The sequence below is a fragment of the Coenobita brevimanus genome, chromosome 44, assembly GCF_032717465.1.
Source record: "Coenobita brevimanus isolate Jiangsu-jjx chromosome 44, ASM3271746v2, whole genome shotgun sequence".
Taxonomy (NCBI): domain Eukaryota; kingdom Metazoa; phylum Arthropoda; class Malacostraca; order Decapoda; family Coenobitidae; genus Coenobita; species Coenobita brevimanus.
In genome coordinates this window covers 15,201,598-15,220,744 of record NC_136997.1, presented here as the reverse complement: position 1 = coordinate 15,220,744, position 19,147 = coordinate 15,201,598, and positions in this window count along the sequence as shown.

Here is a 19,147-nt window from a genome sequence, read left to right as displayed (position 1 = left end):
GACCGCTCGTCCATATTTAACAGGGGATATCATGTGCAAAACACTGAAGAGGTCTTCATTATAGATAAAATTGTGCATCAGCAAGATTTACACACGTACTGGTTGAAAGATTTAAAGAATAAACCCATACGCGGGGTATTTTATGGGGAAGAATTAGTACCCGTATCAATACAGGAGTCATTCCCAGTGAGGGTCATCCGTTCGTGTACTCGGAGAGGAAAAAAAGAATATTTGGTCAAGTGAGTCGGGTATCCCGAATCCGAAAATTTGTGGATTGCAGCCAAAGATCTTCAAATTATATAACATGCCCCCCTCACCCCTCTTTAAGAGACACGGTGAGACTATACCGTTCCTTCAGTGCCTGAAACCCTGGCTAAGAGTGAAATTCATAGCCTCTCTCTCCAAACCGCATATCGATACCATTTCCGAGCTGTTCAGCAATTTTCTGAGAGGAAATCTCACCCGAGACCCGAGGATTGTGAAAAAAGTCAAGAAATTTGGAAAGGAGCTCAAGGCAGTAGCGTGTAAAAGAACGGGGATTAAATCCAAGAAACGCATCCTTTCGAAACCAAAGGGAGGGGCAATTTTAAGTGTGCTATTGCCCCTGGCTGCTTCTTTCATCAGTGGGTTAGTAATGTGATGATAAAAGAATATCTTTTGATCCCATGGCCCCAGGCCGAAAGTCTCTTATCCACAAATAAAAAAAATCTGGCATCAGCCCACCCCCGCGAAAAAAACTCTCCACCCCACAACCCTGTCTCTCCCTCCCTAAAAAAAAATAAAGGTTGGGAAACTCCACGGGTGCCACTTACTCCACCTGTATGCTCCCCCGTGTCATCGGGATTACACCCATTCTCTTCTCTCTATGTTTGAAAATGCACCGGGGGTGGAATGGAACACTTCTGGTAATTTAATCTCGCCATTGTCAGGGAAATAATATCTGTGCTGGGTATTACCAAAGCCACCCATCACACCCTCAGTTTGGATATCCCGCACCTTAAGATGTTACTAGATACCGGCAGCATTCCCCCGATCCCCCGAAGTTTATGAAAAATGCAAGTGTAAAGGCAAAGCTGAGTAAGGGCGGGAATCGAATGTCATTTGGCAGCACCTGGGTACCTTATTGTTAACCACCTCAAGCCCCAAGCCCTCAAGCCCCTCCCACAGGGTACCCTGTCCTGCCCCCAACCCCACCCCCCTAATGCACTGTGGATAAAAGCCCCCACTGAACCCCCAGGCCACATCACACTTCATCTTACCATTGACACTCACCCTTTCAGACTTAGGGCACCGTTCCACCTGGCGGAAGAAGATTACAGGAAGAAGACTTGCTGTCTTGTGGTAGGGTTTGATTCTACTACCTGCAATGCCTTCGGCTACGTGAAGGAGCTGGAGAAGAAATAACCCCAGCTCAACTTCTTCAAAAGCCGCCAACGTGTGTACAACTTAAACTGTTGTACCAGAGAAAGCCTCATCAAGCAGGGGAGTCTTTGCCTTGTCGAAAACATCAGCGAGGATCCCTGGTTTGGTGGTATTGTTGTGCAGTACGGCATTGGATACGTCACAGAAGACAACAAAATGTCCAAGTATTACATCCAACACTCGTCCGACGCAGAGTACGTCATGGGACTGAGGAGCAATACTCGAGAGAACCGCCAACGGTACTTTGCCGAGGCCCTGGGACGACTGACTGGTTTTCTCAAGTCCAGGAAGAACGATCTGCGAAGTGGTGTTCTCCGTGAATAGCTGTAGTTGTGTGAAGAAACTCAGCAGGAAACAAGAGTTTGCCGAACACTATCTTCCGCTGATTCGCAAGGTTGCAGAAGATGTGCACCAGGATGATATAGAAGTGGTGTTAACTTCTCCCTCGGAAAACTTCCTCCAGGATTTAAGTCTGTATGCGCAATATCTCAATATCATGAAGGAGGCCACTGTTGGGGAAACAGAAAGTGATGAAGATGAGATGCGTACAGCCACCACCACCGACACAGGAGGCGAAGAGGAAATGGAAATGGAAGAGGAAGAAGAAGACGAAGAAGAGGAGATGGAATTTGCTGAGGCCAGCCAGAGAATGGACGAGCCAGAGAATGGACGACGTGTAGGATACTGAAGGTGAAAACGAAATGATGGAGAACAGTAAGAAATGGAAGTCAGACTGCAGTGATGATGTTGATCTCCTTCCCCAGGAACGGAAGAAGACGAAGAAGAAGAAGAACACAGGTAATGGTCATTAACCCATTGTACCCATCCCAATAAAAAAAAAAAATTAGAACTGTATATATATTTATACCCCTCAATGTTTAGGTCTGGAGTTATTCTAAGGTGTGCAGCACAATGGAGAGGTCTGATACTTACGTGTTTCTGAGCAGCTATGGTAACTGGGACATACTCCCTCATAACGAAAACCACTCCTTTGAAAATGAACTATTCCCCTCTCTTCATCTCGATCCGACTAGAGAACACGAAGTTGGGTTAATAAACATTGCGTACCCATCAAAACAATACGCCTTAATTACTCGTAAAGATAACCCCGACAGCGGGATCGCATTTTATGGTATCAAACTGATTGATAACATCGAACACGAGTTCTTTGTTTACACACCTAGGTCGGACCTGTATCACGACGATGTGAAATTCGCCATCAGGGTCTTGAACAGAGAAATATCCAGTGACTTAAAGAGGGGGATGAAGAATCTTTACCAAAAATACTTCGACGAGAAGGGGCTCTTTGAATATTCTCCGCTTTATGACAGGGTTATTGTGTATCGGAAAGAGGGAATATGTAACCCACATGACATATATTGCACCATTAAACTGAAGTTGGGGTACAGATTGGCAAAGTTCCTAGGCTTTGAACAGGGTGAGACATTGACAGTATACAAGCTCCCTGACTTAAGAGTACATACACCCGAGGCCTCAACACCATTACCTACAACAACAGTATGGAGGGGATCAGGAGAGGTGGCAGAGGCACTGGCGGAGGCAGAGGTGCCCCGCCCCCGAACAAGCCTTCCCTCGGAGGGGGATTCCAGGCGTAAGCCTCAATATGCACCCGACCCACCATTAATATGCAAATTTGCTACTGCAGTGTATGTGTATACAGATATTATTGAAAGAAGTAATTTTGGTAATCAGGTATTAAATATTTTCGATATCTTTGCTCTACCATCCTCCACAGCAAAAAATGATAGTGCAGTCGTTTACAAGAAAGTTTCCCCACATCACACAGAAACCATAGCCATAAAATTAACAGATGAAAATGGGGAGCCCGTTTACGTCCAAAGAGACCAGAGCGTGACATGCGTCTTGCATTTTAGATCCAAAAAAATTCTATTACTTCTGACATTTCGTCAGTGCCACCCCACTGCCCACAGAATGAAGGTGCCATTTCACCCACCCAGCGAGGAACATTTCCTCAAATTATTTGCTGAGCCCCCTCCTGGGGGCTCACTGGCCAATATTAAATATTTTAAACCCTCTCTGCGAGGAACGGGGATGTTCGGATTGCTGGCGGGGCTGGCTAAAAAGCCGCCCCTTTTCTCGTTAAAAAAGCTCTCCTCTCTGGGTTAAATCTCATTCAGAATGTAGCGGATGATGTTTTAGCTGGCAAAAATTTCAAGTCATCGTTAAAGCAACGTAGGATCAGAGCAGTACAGGCGGTGCGAGATAAAATCATGTCGGGGGAGAGCAAAAGGAAAAAAATGGGGATGACAAGGAAACCACCTAACCGACAAAGGGTGAAAGGAACACGAAGGAAAATGAAACAATCTCAGGGAAAAAATGCAAAGTGGAGAAAAACTGTGAAGAGGCTACACCCTCATGTATTCGACGTTATATACGCTTCTCCATGCAGAAAAGTGTCTCAGTTTACCTGCCGGTTGCATCATGGCAAGTTACCCACGATGGGGGGAGCATTTCCCTGACTCGCAATACGTAGTCACTGTGGTCGATAGCTTTCCTCGTGTCAACCAACATCGTCAGGCCGAAACCAGTATTTCTAATAAATATATTACCGATGTATTACCACTTAACCTACGTAGCACCATCCAGTGGAAAACTGACTGACCCTTATTTGGAGTACAGGATACCACCCAATCCTGATTTTAATGATATTTCAGGCTTACTCATTGAGCTCTCTCTCTCTCTCTCGAAAACTAAGGAAGACAGAAACACGCCTCTAGACGAAAGTGATCACGTCATGTTTGCTTACGGGATTGCTAATACAGTATTTTGAGTAGTGCAGATTTTCTTGTTGGGAACAACAGTCGAAAACCAACCGTATCATGCTATCAAAAGCTACATTAAACTTCTTATGACAATGACCCCCGGAAAAGCCGAGAGTTTGGCCAGGGTCGGGGGTTTCCACGCAGACGGCCTGCTTTCTTCCAAAAAGAAGCTGTGCCAAGAGAATCATTTCACGGAGGCGAGTGCTTGAGAAAAAGCTATTTTGGCTCAGATCAGACAGAGGGGCCTGCACGTGATGTTCCCGTTATTGGTCGATATTTCCTCGTGTGAAAGTTATTTACCAAGTAACCTGGACATGACGCTCAGATTAGAACTGGCCGACAAGAAATTTGTGCTGCAGTCGACCAAGACAGACGATGCATTTCAGTATCAAATAAACTCCGCCAAATTATGGGTCACGCGGGTTAAGCCCCACACATCGGCTCTCCAGGCCTTTGAAATAACATTTCTGGCCGAGGGTTTTTTTGGACACCCTCTTCTGTAAAACTCTGTATAAATCGTACATCTTAGGTAGAAACCAGACACACATTGTGATGGAAAATGTATGGGGGGAAGTATTACCAGAAAAGATCTATATGGTGATGATAGACCTTCAGTCATTTCAGGGCAAATGGAGGAAAAACCCTCTATTTCCAGCACCTTGATGTCTCCGACATCAGTATTCACGTCAACGGAACTGCGGCTTATATCATCAAGACTGAATTCCCCCATAAATATGCGCAGTTATACTACACCACACTGGCCAGTTTGGGGCTCGAAAATGAAGGTTTAATAAAGTATGAGGATTTTACAGAGGGGAGGACAGTGTGTTTTTTCCTTCGTACCCGAACAATTACACGACACTGTCCCTGTGCAAAGAGATGCAAACCTGAGAATCGAAGTGAGTTTGGGGGAATCGGATTCAAGCAATAACGTGATTTTACTTTTTGGTGAAACACACGGCACTATCAGAGTTAACTACAATTGGTCGGTACAGGTGGATGTGAGAGCTTAATTCCCCCTAACAAAGTATGAATTCCCACGATATTATGCGGGTTTTGAAAGAAAATCTGATGAGGTGGGTATAATAGACTTTCGTAACTACGCCCGTGACCGGCCATAATTATTCATAGCTAATACTTTACCCAGTAACACCTATAGTTTGGGGCATTGGGTTGTGTTTCTTGTGGATACAAAAATCAAGCAATGCTATGTGTTCGATTCATATGGCTTGAACCCTCGAGTGTATACACAGTATTTTAACAAATTTATTAACAAACATCCTCGGTATACGCTGCAGTATAACAAGAAAAAGTTATGCAGGAGGATTCGTATGTATTTGGGTTATACGCCATACACACTTTAACACTGATCACGAATAAAGGCCTCCATTACTTTACCAGTGACATCATTCATAACAGTCATCTAAAGATCATCGCTTCAGTAAAAAAAAAAAAATGTTAGAGTGACTATTATCCACACGATACCTACTTACTGCCATAGAACATTCTGTTCGCACATTAAATTCCGTGAGTTTCACAAACTTTATTGTTAATGACACACACCACACACACCTTCGCCCTACCCCGTGTGAACCCGATCTACCGTGATGTTCATCTCTCCTGCCACGCCACCACACACACACACACACACACACACACACACACACACACACACACACACACACACACACACCGTAACCCTACCCCGTGTCGCTATTTAACATTCCTCCCTCCTTCCCGACCCTCCTGACCCCTTCACCGCCCGCCGCCACCACAACCACCACCACCACTGAATGGGCATATAACGGGGTGAACTGCTCACTAGTAAACACTATTGTGTCTCCAATGAATGTGAAGGAGGGGTCCCCATGGCCAGTGAATCAACACCCACCATGTGCGCAGGTACATTATGTGTTATTATCTACACATGAAAAAAGGGTTAGCCTAATAATAATATATCTTGTGAGATACTGTTATAAATGAGGGAGAATAAAATGCAATAGTTATCTTACTTATCACATTTTCAGACCACCCTGTGCCCGGTACATCCTGACAGATGAGGGCATCATCAGCTCCAGTTTTCCAATCAGGTGAGTTTTACTTCATGACTATGATTTGTACTTAAAACCATGGGTGACTATTGCAGTGAGTTTTCATCACCCGACCCTCCTTTCCTACACTAGGGCTGGGGTTGGGGCATGCCGGGGCGGGGCAGGACAGGGCAGGACAGAGCAGGGCAGGGCAGGGCAGGGCAGGCCTGGCTGGGTGGGGTGGGGTGAGGTGTAGCAACACCCAGTCACCCCAGTTCTAACCCATCGGAATCCTGTTTTTCTTTTTAAAAACTTGTTTCTCATTTTGATGTTTTAACGAGTTCATTACATGTAGGTTTTTTCTATTTCTCCCACACAGGCCCCCCCACCTTATACGTGGAGACTATCATCCTACCCCCTCCAGAAATGCCCAACAACAACAACAACAACACACGCGGGGGTAATGGCGCCAGCAGAAGGTGCTTATGTATGAAGTCCAATATGCATTCGGCCACCACGAACATACTGGCGAGTTTGATGGACCTCACTGATAAGTTATCGGCCTGTGAGTGGTCGCTGATCACGGACAAGGGAATTCAGGTCCCCCTCACACACACTTCCATAGCAACGCAGACATCCCCGCCACCACCTGCTCCCGTTAACCCAAGCACCCATCATCAGACAACAACAATCTCAACACCTACTTCAGCGAGACAAGGAGTGACAAAGAGTGGGGCTACCCCCCACGGAGGGATACTGAAAGGGCGGATCAGGAAACTACAAGTATGAGGCGGGGCAGAGGCAGCAGCAGCAGCAGCAGAAAATATGATGGAGTCACCCAGCTCCGACTTCAAGACTCCTCCCAACCCCTATGAATGTACCAACTGGACGTGGGTAAGGGCATCCGGAGGGTCAGGTCAGTTCGGAATCACATTGCCCCAGCTGGTTCGACCCCAGGTCCCCCCATTCAGCAACGGCTGAACTTCATACAAAAACAACAACAGCAACAACACCCCCCCCGAACCTTCACCCTAAACCAAGGACACTGAGGTCATAGACCTCACAAACCCAACACAGACACAAAGCACAACCTCGGGATCCTCCCAACGTTCAGATGATGGTCTCAGCAAAACAGACGCCATGGCTGAGTTCACAGAGTCATGGGATGGCAATGTGGACGACATGATGGACGGTTCCCAAAACGCAAACCAAAATCTGTTGTCAAAATTAGATCCCACAGTCTTGGAAGCAACTCAAAGCATGGACTGAATTGTGTCTGACATTTATCAAGGAGGGGTAATATTTTTAGAATGGAGTGTATTTCTAGTCTTTTTGTGTCATGGAAAAAGAGGAGTGTGAGTAGTTCATTAAGTGCAGTGAGTTGGGTAGGTGGTAAGTAGCTTTTAAGGTCTAGAAAGTAATTTTTTATATGTCTATACTCTGTTCACCAGGCCCCAAATCACAGTCTTGATGTCTGAGATGTAGTATTGCCTTAGATTAACATTGGGCTACAAAAAAATGCTGCAAAATGACGAAAGTCATGGCCTAGTTAAAATGAATCGACTATAGGATGGTGTGAACTTGGTATGTTTAATTTTCTCTTGTGTTCTGGATTTGTAATTTTTAGATGGACCCTTCCCCCCCCCCCTCTCGCAGTTATGGATGATTTGGTTAGCTATTTTTTACCTAAATCTACAGTTTACAGTTTCTTTGTACCTCACAACATTTCTTCCTAGGTAGGTATAGTTTTTTTAAGTCAGTGATGTTGCACCACAACAAATAAGTGAACATTATGTTAGACTGTTTTTTAGTACAGTATGATGCAGATTTGTACCTAATAACATTTCTTCCTAGACAGGTATAGTTGTAAGTTAATTATGTTGTACCATAACAAATATGTGAACATTATGTTAGATCACACGAATTAATTATACAATAAATAATAAACTAACTACAAAATCCAGTTGGGTTTTCTTTCTTGTGTGTGTGTGTGTGTGTGTGTGTGTGTGTGTGTGTGTGTGTGTGTGTGTGTGTGGTGAACAATTACCGCCTGAAGCTTTGTGTAGAGAGGGGAGGGAGGGAGGGAGGGAGGGAGGGAGAACAAAAAAAGACTAGGAGGAAAAGGGCCCTGGGAGGTAGGAAGGAAGGATATCTTTCTCTCTACGTGTATGTGTACTGTGTGTATTTACGTGTGTGTGTGTGTGTGTGTGTGTGTGTGTGTGTGTGTGTGTCAGGAACCATGCATCTAAGGGTATACAACTTTCTCTTTGTGTGTGTGTGGGGGGCGGGAAGCTTGCATCTAAAGTTACATAACTTGTCTGTGTGTGTGCTCTCTCTCTCTCTCTCTCTCTCTCTCTCTCTCTTTCACAACGACTAAGGTGGCAGACTGGTCGGGCAGGGACAAAGATTCGGCCGGCGCGGAGCCGATGCGGCAAGGGATCCGTTACAGGGATGGAAGTGGAGTCTCTCTCTCTCTCTCTCTCTCTCTCTCTCTCTCTCTCTCACCACAACTAAGGTGGCAGGCCAGTCGGGGCAGACGGGGCAGGGGAACCGTTACAGGGAGGGGAGTGGAGTGTCTAAAACTCCACACATAACCCGAAAAAAGCCATACATGACATTTTAAAATGGAACAAATATGTTACGAGGGTCACACCTGATTTTTTTTACCAATAGGGATAAACATGCTCTGAGCTCAAACATCCTGGAGGTTAACATCATCTCTCTACAAACTGAACCTCTGTTTTACCAAGTGGGCAATGCAGTAACATGTTTCAAGCTGTATTTACCAAACATGATGAAACAATACCTTGGGGGGGGGGAACCTACGTGTACAAACACGTTATAACATGTTCTTTCAACCTAGATTACCAAATAACTGGGGAAGGGGGGGATACGTTCCGGATGTGGGTACTCTATGACCTTGAAGGTCATGTTAAGGTCATCGGGCATGCAAAGGTCAATGATCCCTATGCCCATTCTAACATCCTTCTACCTCAATTTCAAGCTCAGTTACCTCTCTTTACCCTAAAGGTCAATGACCTCCCCTGTACCCTAAGACCCTCAAGGCCATGCACTAAGCAACGGTCATGTCAAGGTCATTAGGCACGCAAAGGTCAATGACCTCTGGGACACACAAAAGCCCACTTCAAACCTGCAACTGCAGATCCTAACTCAACGACCTCTCTCTACCCTAAAGATCAATCACCTTCAAGGTCAAGCACGATGCAACGGTCATGTCAAGGTCATTGGGTACGCAAAGGTCAATGACCTCTACGTACCCTACCTCATTAATATGCAAAGCACGTGTGTACCATAAAGGTCAATGACCTCTATGTACCCAAACACCTACTACCTCATCACGTGCCATGCACCTGTGTATCCATCGTACCCTAAAGGGAAAAGGTCAAGGTCATCAGGTTTGAGGCAATTTTCTCCTTACTGTTGTTACATCGCCAAATACACTTACAAAAATCCTACATGGTTGGCTTACTCTGTTGGTCTCATGGGCTGGAACTGGTACCATCTTAACCTCTGAAATCCGATGCCATTTTTTTTTTGTAACTTCAGATGATTTTATTCAGAATCGGAGAGACTTTTCAAACTGTGGGGGTTAAATATAGCCTTGACTGATCTCTTCCTTGTTGCACATCATTTCCAAGTTCAGTAAATAAATCGCTAGGAATATTTACAGAATCCATATTATCTGTTTCGAATTCTAAAATATAGGCCATCTAATGAATCTTTTGTCCTCAGCCTCAGCCAATACTGAGTATATTAACAACAGGTTGTAACACCATCGTATCATGAAGCAGCTTCATCCATGCAGGTCTCGAACCCACCTCACCACTGCAAATCTAAAAGATGTGTGACCGTCACGTACTTATAACATTTTCCCTGTCAGACCCACACACACCGACACAGTGCAGTGTGCGTGGTAGTAAATGTCAGCTTTTCCGGTCACGATGGTTGACAAGATGAATATAATTATATTAACAGATTAAAATAACATCGTAACGTGAAGCACTCTTATCTGTCTTTGTCTTGAGCCCACCTGGCCAGCCGATATTGTCCAGTTATACTCCCTCAGGTTGTTTCATTTTCACTTAGTGGTTGCTGCCCCGTTTGTTTTCTTTTCAGCATACCCACCTTCCAGTTAGTCCTCTGCTTACCTCATCTGCTGCCTCTATCCCAGGGTTTCTGTTCTGTTATCGTAGGTGTTGCTCTGTTATCTGTTGTACAAAATGCTTTCTATCAGCCCATTCACTCAAATGTCGTATTCTTCAATTTATTCCTGCTATTTTCTGACGTTTTCATTCGGCACTTTATCTAACTCTAGCACTGAAGCAGTTAATCAGTTCAAAATGTCTCTCTGTAAATCGAGCAAAATCGTTTATCATTAGCAAGAATAACGTTGAAAAATATTTATAAGACTGAAGGGGTTAATGTCTGTTTTAACATTTTCACTGTAGTGGTTATTGGCTGTACTTGTTCCCCTAACCAAGAAGGTCACTTGTTATGAATCACTTTGATCGTTGCGTTCATTCGTTTTTAGATATCCTTCACATATAGTGAAGGTCAGGTCATACATCAGCCCGCTTGCCTTTCGTTTCGTTTATAAAGATGCCAACACGCTGGCATGCGGCAGTCTTGGTCGCCTTATGGCGGCTTTTCACCCTGCTCGACTTCTAGCAGCCTCTCTTCAGGCTGTACTCAGTTTTATTCAACCTAGTTATTAGTGTAAAGCAGAACATTATATATGCCATGCTTCTCACATCCCTGTTACATTTACATACCAAGGCCTCTGTCAAATGATAACAACAGCCAATCCATATAAAGCTTTATTCCAAAACAAAAAATATACGTAAAACTTTCCCACACTGGTACTTATATGGTTATTCCTATATAAAGTTCAGTCAAGTAAAGGTTATTGTATTTGATCCTTATTGTTGTTGTTGTTGTTGTTGTTGTTGTTGTTGGTGGTGGTGGTGGTGGTGATGTGAAGGTGGTGTTCGTTGTGCAGTGATGGTGTTGGCCGCATGTTGATAAAGTGTGTGCTGTGTGATGGTAGTATTGGTGATGATGGCTGTTGAGGGATAATGTTTAGAAGCAGTCATAGTAGTAGTAGTAGTAGTAGTAGCAGAAGTAATAGTAGTAGTAGTAGTAAAAGTAGCTCCAGGATTACTTAAAATTTGAACTAAAAGGACTATAGGCAGCAGCTGCCGCTATCCTGCAGCCCACCATCTCCCTTTTGGGTGAGAGAGGGACCTGAGGGACGTTTGTATATCCATGCAGCGAAACCACCCTGCCACACTGGTGCCACCACTTGAAGGCAGCACCTGATGATAAGTATGTAATGCTGGTGGTATTGGTTGGTCGTTTTTGTGATGGCTGGATGGAGGCTAAGTGGTGATGGTGGATTGGATGTTGGTCAGTGTTGTTAACTGGTGGTGATGAGAAAGCTTCGTTGCCTTTTAACAATACTCTCTAGCAGTACAATAAGGGTAATGAGAACAACACTTAGACCTAGTGCTAGGAAGGCGTCCTGTTGTATGTCCCACGTCGTGTGTTGTTGTGTGGGGATGATATTGCTGTTAATGATGGTGGTGGGCAACTTACTGGCTCCTAACAATATACTCCAACATCTGAGTAAAGACAGCCATAACATCACCCAGACGCAGTACTGTGAAGACGCCCTGTTAACTGCTTCAGGACGTATGGTGGTGGTGTTGATATTGTTATGTGGTGATGATGGTGCTCTTGTGGTGAGTGACTATTAACTCTTCACTATGCACTCGAACATCAGGGTAAAATGGCAGCCACAACAACACTCAACCCAGTGCTATGAATGCTCCCTGTAGATCCTCCAGTTTGTTACGTTGGTGGTTATGCTGTATTATGGTGGTTGTGTTGACGTTGTTGTCAGTGGAAGGAAGTAACTTACTGTCTGTTCACAATGCACTCCAACACCAGGGTAATGGCAGCCAGACCAACTCCCAGCCCCAGTGCTATGAAGGCTCCCTGTAGATGCTCCAGGTTCAACACACCCGTCTCATAAACCTATACAGAACAAGAACTGTCAGGATACTCATTTTTGTATTTATCGTCACCTCATGATAATATAAAGTATATTTCTGATGCTTTGTATTCGTTTAGACCTATAGTCGCGGCGCACGACTCTGAGGTTGTTATTATCGTGCTATGGCAACTGCCATTCAAAAGTGTGTCTGATTTCGTGTATAATATGAGACGCTTGTGATTCGTGTATAATATGTTTGTGTATAATGATATTCGTGTATACTATATTCGTGCATAATAATATGATTCGTATATAATATGAAACGAAATCGGACGCACTTTTGAACGGTAAGTTGCCAGGGTACGATAATTACAACCTCAGACTCGTGCTGCCGCGACTATAGTGATATTGTTATCTTTGTCAGATTATGTTCCGGTCAAGTTATAGTCGATGTTGATGATACTGATTTCAGTTGATTAGTCGACGTAAAGGAAGATGATGCCTCACACTCATACTAATGTACTGCTACGGTGATGATGACAATGTCTTACTTGTGTTGGTGCGGTGGTGAAAATAATAACTGATTTTTGCTGCTAAGTAATGATAATAATCGCTAATTTGTGCTGATACGGTGATGATAATAATCCCTGATTAGTGATGTTGCTGTGATGATTACAATAGCTGATGTGTACCTCTACAATGATCATGATAATAGTGGCATGATTTATGTCGCTATGGTGTTAATAATGTCTGATTTGTTATGCTACGGTGATGAAAAGTAGTTGTCTAACTTGCGCTGCTACGAGGATGATCATAATAACAATGGTCTGAACTATACTGTTATTTTAATGGTGAGAGTGTCTGATTTATACTTCTACGACGATGGCAATAATGGTCTAATCTGCACAGCTGAAGGTGAAAATAGAGCCGTGCATCAGAGCTTACTTGCGTGGTGGGTACGGCGATATTTCTGACGTGCGTCTCATATATTTTTCCCAGGATGCCTGTCTCCACGATGCGCTGAAGGCTGTTGGATATGAGAGGGGTGAAGGCTGTGTTGCGGGGCAGAAACCATGTCAGGTAGCCTTTGTATAGCTGTGAAGGCAGATAGTGGTTTGGTGAGAGAGAGAGAGAGAGAGAGAGAGAGAGAGAGAGAGAGAGAGAGAGAGAGAGAGAGAGAGAGAGAGAGAATTTATTATCCCAGTTTTACACACACACACACACACACACACACACACAGGTGGAATCTAGCAGCTCCACTTACCTAGCTGCTATTTTTGTAAGACTGAAAATTGTTACCCAGTTCTAATATTCCCAGGACTTACACAAAGGCATAGTGAATTTATTGCAATCGTAATGAAGGCAAATACATCTTTTTCACAACAAAGGAAATGAGAAAACAAATGCTGACTTCATTCGCCTGACTCAATCTCTTTATCAGTTATCGTTTATCAGTGAGCAGTGATACCGTCTACTGAGCAAAAGGTAGAAAGACATGGCACATACAGGTAGAGTTTTATTTATGATCATCTCATGGTTACCGTCTCCTTAATCTCTCTCTCTCTCTCTCTCTCTCTCTCTCTCTCTCATAATACCATGGGTTTCTCCTGTGCTGCATAAAAATTGTGAGTTGTTAACAAGAACCTAATGTAAGGCATCATCGTAGTAAATGTGTGTGTGTGTGTGTGTGTGTGTGTGTGTGTGTGTGTGTGTGTGTGTGTGTGTGTGTGTGTGAAGGTCAGGGCCGGCCCAAGCAGGTGCGGGGCCCAAGTCAAGGAGTAGGGGCGGGGCCCCTCTGATTCTGAATGTCAAACCCAAAGCCCCCCAAAATAACACAATTTTATAGTTATGCTTTCCAAATGATTCGTTATGAATTAGAAATGTAAAACAAAGATTCCTAAACCACCATATCATAGATATATACAATACCTATAAAATACAAGATACAATATAATATACAAAGTACAAGATACAATATAATATACAAAGTACAAGATACAATATAATATGCAAGATAGATACAATAGATATATACAGCCAATACAATGATAAACAGACAGTGAACATGTTCTGGATCATATTCATCTTTTTTGCCTTCATCCTTCAGATTATGAGATTCATTGTGCTGTTTAACATCATTCACTGCTCCAGTGCAGTTTTAACTGTTGTTATGTAACTGAACCCTAGATAATTATCTTGTGGGATTTAATGCCTGCAAAGTCTCTGATTATTTCATTGTAGTCTAGCTGAGATGAGGCTTCATTTTCAATTGAAAGTAAAGCATCATGCGACTTCAACTGCTGGAATCTTTGTTCCATGGATGAAATTGCTCTATCAAGGATGAGATTGAAACATCCAATTCTGAAACTTTCTTGTGGACTTTGAACTGGCTCATCTTGAGCGTCATATTGAAATGTTCGTTTCTTTCTACGAATTCTGTTCTCTTTAAAGACAGGTTCAATGTCCATATCATTGCCTATCTCCTTTGCATCTGCATGAGCATTGTCAAATCCATCAGTTCTGTATTTTTGCAGCCATGCAATAGTTCTCTCCATGCTTTTCACTGCAACAGAAAGTTCAACTGCCTCACCTTGTTGCTGTTTACTGACCTGATTGAACTGAATGAGGATAGCATACGAAAATACTATGAAAACAATGAACTTGAAAATTTGAAGCTCACTGCATAGTGACATAGTCTCACTGAGAGCTTTGGGGTCATTTATTTCCTCAGCAATATCCACTAAGGCATCGTAAAACTGAACAGTTTGGTACCTCACAGCTTTGACACTGTCAATACGACATTTTCATCGGGTTTCACTGAGAGGTTTCACAGGCAACATGTGAAAATTGTCCATCTCTGAGTTGATGGAGAAAATGACATACAGCCTTTGAAGGATGCCAAAGAAGGTCATTCCTTCTGGACACGTCTTGGCAATATCCCCCAGTAACAAATTGTAACTGTGACATGCGGTTCATTTCCAAAAGACGAGCCTGAACACCAGACTTATTGCCTCTCATGTTAGCACCATTATCATAGCCTTGGCCCCTGATATCTTGTAAATTTAAACCCTGTTGTCACTAACTTATCAAGAAAAACATCCAGGAGACTCCTGTAAATGCTCATATATCCAAACAGGAACAGTGGGGCCATCAGATACATATCTAATTGTCAGAGACAACTGCTCTTTATGACTAACATCTGGAGTACAATCAAGTATAACAGCAAAGTATTTTGAGGCCTTTATACGGTCAGTAATGGTCTTCTAGACTTTATTACCCATCAGCTGAATCAACTCATTCTGGATAAGCTTGCCAAGGTAATGGTCACGGATCTCTTCATCCTTGATTCGTTGCTGGTGTTCTTGCATGACAGGATCAAACTTGGCAATCAGTTGGACTAGGCCAAGAAAATTACCGTTTTTAGATTCAAAGAGTTAATCAACAGATCCTCGGAAAGCCATGTTATGTTCTGAGAGAAACTGAACAATAGCAAGGAGGCGCTGAAAAACATTTTGCCACCGTAGCTTTTCATCAATGATTCTCTGCTGATGAATTGAACCCAAAGAGCAACCCTTCTTTAGTCTTTGCTCCTCCTCAAACCATTGAACACTCGCCTGCAAGTGACCGCTGGACTTTTCATGCTCAACTATACGCACACTAGCATTGGACTAGTCGTGAAACCCATCAGAGGACAGCGCGGCATTAACACTGGGAAAAAGCTTACAACAAAAACAAAATATCTGATTTTTTTCTAACTGAATACACCAGCCATTTTCTTTGCATCACCTCCCCATTTGATAATTTGCGCTGTAGGTAGGAACTTGAAAATTTCCTGCCTGCTGCATCTTTGGGGAATTCATGGTTCAAATCTAACTTATGTGGACCCTTTGTGACCACAAAATCTCGCTGAGCTGTGGAAAGAATTTTTGGCCAAGAGGCAGGATCCTCATAATTTTCAGTAAAGCTAACATCAATGCTGCTGTCTCTCCTCTTGAGATCTGATGTACGCTGCTGAGGCAAGCTAGATGATGATGTAGCTTGTTCAGCAGTTTGCACGGAAGGAGCTGCAGGAAGATTGGGCAGATCTTGGACCTTCATGGAACTGACTGACTCACAATCTGACACTTCGGTCTCAGTGTTATTCTTTTTAATGATAAATTTCTCCATTGTTCCACTGAGACGTTTGACTTCATTTTCTTTTGCTGCCTCTATCTTCCTCTTTTCACTGCCACTCAGGTAGATTCTGCCAATGTCACGCTTTCTTCTCGGCATCTCTTTGCACGGGGGGAGGGCTAAGGTTCTTTAAACAATATTTAAATTTTTCAAAAAGATTTTCTTGACAAGTGTTAAATTAAGTGCTGTTCAACTCCTACTGTTAGCAGAAGATGAAGGGATTTTCGGCCAGATAATTTCTTAACGAAAACCACTAACAACTGGTGCGCTACAGTCAGAGAAAAGAACTGCTAAACATTGCTGTTATCAAAAGGATCCAAAGACACAGATATCAGCAAAAATACATAAAGGCCTGGGTCCTAAACTCCTAGTCTTGGATGTCACAATACCCACAGTCAGCTCATGTAACTGCAAACTGAATACAGGCCTGATGCTTATAATCCCAGTAGAAATTCATTTAATCCTTTAAGGCAAATATTTCCAAGAGAAATTTACCGACTATATTTGACAGAATCTTTTCATAAGCCCGATCAGGATCTCACATGAAAACTGTGAAACCTAGGCCAACAGCCGAAATCACTTGGCTCAAGGACTCAAGCAGTTAGCACTCTTTAATTCAGGAAAATGCATGCAGCACAAATTTCACAGATTAGACCTCTGATAAACAACACTACCAAAACAATCAGTCAAGCCAAGAAAAACCACACACTTCTTGAAAACGTGTTGACGAGATAAACATGAGGAGGAATGTGATAACTCTACAGGGGTCACTCATCTAACCTTGGGCAGAGCGGGGCCCCAAGTGAGCACTATGAGAGAGGCGCGTGGCTGGTGCATTTTACATAATGCTCAATCAGGGGCCCTCTCAGCTGCAGACATGTCCAGCACGTTGCGCCGTATTATGCTCTCTCAGGGGCCCGCTCGCGAGGCGTGGGGCCTCTAAAGGCCTAATTTTTTTTTTCTTTTTTTTGGGGGGAGTGCGGGACCCCTAGAGGCGCGGGACCCAATGCAGTTGCATCGATCGCATCGCCCTAGGGCAGGCCCTGGTCAAGGTCAATAACACTCGTGTTAAAACAAGATTAATATGGAAATGTGAATGATATAAAAGTAATATTTTCCTTACCCAGTCTTCAGGTGGAAGTGAATGGCATAATTTCGTGTTAATTAATTTATTAATAATTTATTGAAGCCAAGAATTCAACTAAAAGTTGCCTTGTGGTCTAGTGGGTTTAGGGGCTTGGACACGAGTTTTTCCATAAATATTCTAGTAGTAGGGTATATTGGAGTTTATGTTTGCTCTCTTAATGCCACCCACGAATGAGTAACCGATCCTCTGGTTTTAACTGTCTGGCCTGAAAAGCCTAAGTGGAATTTTATTTATTTATTCGTATAAGTATTTGATGCTGGCTTATATTTTCAGTCAGACCCATACCTTCTCGTCCATAATATACGTGGTTCGAACAAGGTCCTTTTTCATTCGAAGGAACATCACGGAATCGATATGGTCGATGAAGCCGTGTGTGCCGTTCATAACCAGCGTCAGGAGGAAGAGGTCATAGTCGTTTGTCACGGGGGAGGCGTCGAGGTACATCCGACGCCCCAGGGTGAGGTACACAGGGTTGGTTGATTGTAGGAGGGCTTGGGGCACGAATGATCCGTAATCTACCATGCTGGGGCTGGAATAACAACATCAACAATAATAATAATAATAATAATAATAGCCTAATGGATGGTTTATTATAGGAGGTCTTGACGCACAAACTTTCGGTAATCCACCATTCTTCAGCTAGAATAATAATGATAGTAGTAGTAGTAGTAGTAGTACTAGTAGTAGTAGTACTAGTAGTAGTAGTAATCTATCTATCAATCTATAGCCCGATGCCCTAATCCCGCAAAGGGTGGCTGCAGACAAAACGCCTCCAAGTCGCTCTGTCACCCACCATTTGACTACCCTCCCCCCAACTCACCCCCCCCTCCCTCATATACCTCTCAACTCCATCCCTTCACCTCATACTCAGTCTGCCCCACCCTCTCCCTCCCTCCACCTCACGTCCTCACCTACATACACCCTCTTAGTCAGTCTCTCATTCTCCATTATCTTCACATGTCTAAACCACCTCAGTGTATTTCTCCTAATCTTCTCAACTACATCCACATCCACCCCACAACGTTCCTTCACTTCTTCATTCGTCAACCTGTCCCTCCACGTCACTCCACATGCTCCTCTCAAGTAATTCATTTCCACTGCTCTCACTCTTGACTTCTTCCCCTCTTGCAAGGTCCACGCCTAGCTTCCATACGTCAGGGTAGGGATCACAATACTATCATGCAGTGACTTCTTAACTTCCATACTCACCTCCCCATTTCTCATCACTGCTTTCAGTGAACCAACAACCTTCCTTCCCTGCTGTACCCTTTCAAGCACTTCATCCCCCAAAGCTCCATCCTTACTCATCACACTACCTAAGTACTTGAATGCACTCACATTCTCCATATCCTCACCATCCAACCTCATGTACATTCTGTGACTTCATTCCTCTCAAACACCATAACTTTACTTTTGTTTACATTAACTTTCAGCTTCCTCCTCCTACACACTGTCCCAAATTCATTCACCAAACCTTGCAACTCCCATTCATCTTCACTCATCAATACTGTACCATCAGCAAACAGCAACACCGGAATCGTCCAAATCTCACCCT